This window comes from Octopus bimaculoides, chromosome 11 (genome assembly GCF_001194135.2).
Source record: "Octopus bimaculoides isolate UCB-OBI-ISO-001 chromosome 11, ASM119413v2, whole genome shotgun sequence".
In the NCBI taxonomy this organism is placed as follows: domain Eukaryota; kingdom Metazoa; phylum Mollusca; class Cephalopoda; order Octopoda; family Octopodidae; genus Octopus; species Octopus bimaculoides.
Genome location: NC_068991.1, coordinates 10,286,498 through 10,288,257, shown reverse-complemented (window position 1 = coordinate 10,288,257; position 1,760 = coordinate 10,286,498). Strand labels below are relative to the sequence as shown.

The following is a 1,760-nucleotide window of genomic DNA, read 5'->3' as shown; positions in this document are numbered from 1 at the left end:
ATTTATATATATATTCACGTACATGTATATCTATTATGGCCAATCTTACCAATTGGTTTTGCACTAGGCATTCGACAAAATGTTAGGTAATAGTCCGTTTATGTAACCCTGTGCTCATCAGAGGTAGCTGTTATATATATATATATATACATACATACACACACAGAAGTGTGTGTGTATATGTGTGTGTGTGTGTGTGTGTGTGTGTGTGTGTGTGTGTGTGAACCAAATTCAAACATGGTTTGATTTTTACATTTTATTTTGGAATTTTTTCAATTTACATCATTATGTATTACAATATTACAAGACATGTTCAGGTTTTATAAAAGTAGCATAGTAAAATATACAATTTTTCTTATATAAGCTGTATATTTTCTTGTTTGTAAATGTTTATGTAGTAGTAGCATTAATTAAGAAACAGCTAATATGCCTCACAATTGTAAAATCAGACAGACCACATCAAAATTTGATCGTCTAGTAGATTTATCAATACACAATTTTACAAACCCTGAACTATATGTATATAAATATTACTTGTAATAAATTCTAGAAATGCCTGTAACCATTTTCCACTAATGTTTTCATAATGCTGTTTGTTATCCATTTCACTAAAATTTTTGTATCCACTGTTCCTTGTTTCAGACTAACTTCATTGAAATTTACCTCATGTGTTTTAAGCAACTAGTTTCACTGAAATTTTATGCATGAAATTGTTTGTTTGTTTGTTTGTTTGTATGTATGCATGCATGCATGGATGCATGGATGTAGGCATGCATGGATACATGTATGTGTGTGCGCATGTGTGCACGTGCTTGTGTGTGTGTGTGTGTGTATACATATATATGTTTGTTCAGTCTTATTTCAAGATTTCTTGAAATACAGGGTATTTTTGTATGTATGTATGTACCAGTAATTATTCGTCTCCTTTTAGTGTTGCTGTGTCCTTATCCAGAAGACACTTATTAATTAACAAATTATTTTACTCTCCTCACTAAAATTTATTTATTTCCTTACCTAGCAAAAGTTTCATGTGATAGCACATCACCTTCTAACCAGACTGCACCAGACTTGGCACCACAAAAACCAAATATGTCACTGCCTTTGCAACCAGAGATATTTTGTTTAAACTGGCCTCCTTCTTTGAAAGCCATCCAACATGTTCCAAATTCAGTATTATTTCAGCAGTTGCTCTTTAACCTGTTCGTAAACATATTTATGAAGCATATTACTTATGCCATCATTGTCACCATCATCATTGTCATCATCATCATCATCATTGTCTTCATGATTGGCGTTGTTTTAAAATCCACTTTTCCATGGTTGCACGGATTGAGCAGAAAATTTATTGGGGGCAGATTTCCTTCAACAGGATGGCCTTCCTGTTGACAACCATCACCTGCTTCCAAGCAAGGTAATGTTTCCCCATGGCCAGATATGTATTCACAGAATATTAGCAATGAGTGACACTGCTTGTATGACAAGGACAATCGTTTACAACACTCACACAATGTGAAGACAAGGAGACACAAACATTCATGCACTCATACTTATATAGGAAGGTAGATAAAACACAAACCCCTTCAGGTAGATGGCCCTGCTCAGTATGTAGAAAAGGAGTAGGTAGTAACTCTATAAGATGTACCCGGTGCAAGCTATGGACACATAAGAGGTGCAGCAACATCAAAGGCAGGTTAACTAGCAAGTTAGTTTTTGTTTGTGGCAGATGTTCAGGTGCAATAAAGACTGCAAACAAACAGGAA

The 1,760-nt window shown here is 34.5% G+C and overlaps 1 protein-coding gene across 1 annotated transcript in view; it reads left to right on the top strand.

Annotated features, from left to right (window-relative positions):
* LOC106870488 (1-phosphatidylinositol 4,5-bisphosphate phosphodiesterase classes I and II) overlaps positions 1-1,760 on the top strand; it is a 65,247-nt gene that overhangs the window by 60,940 nt on the left and 2,547 nt on the right. The gene's annotated exons all lie outside the window — the stretch shown is intronic.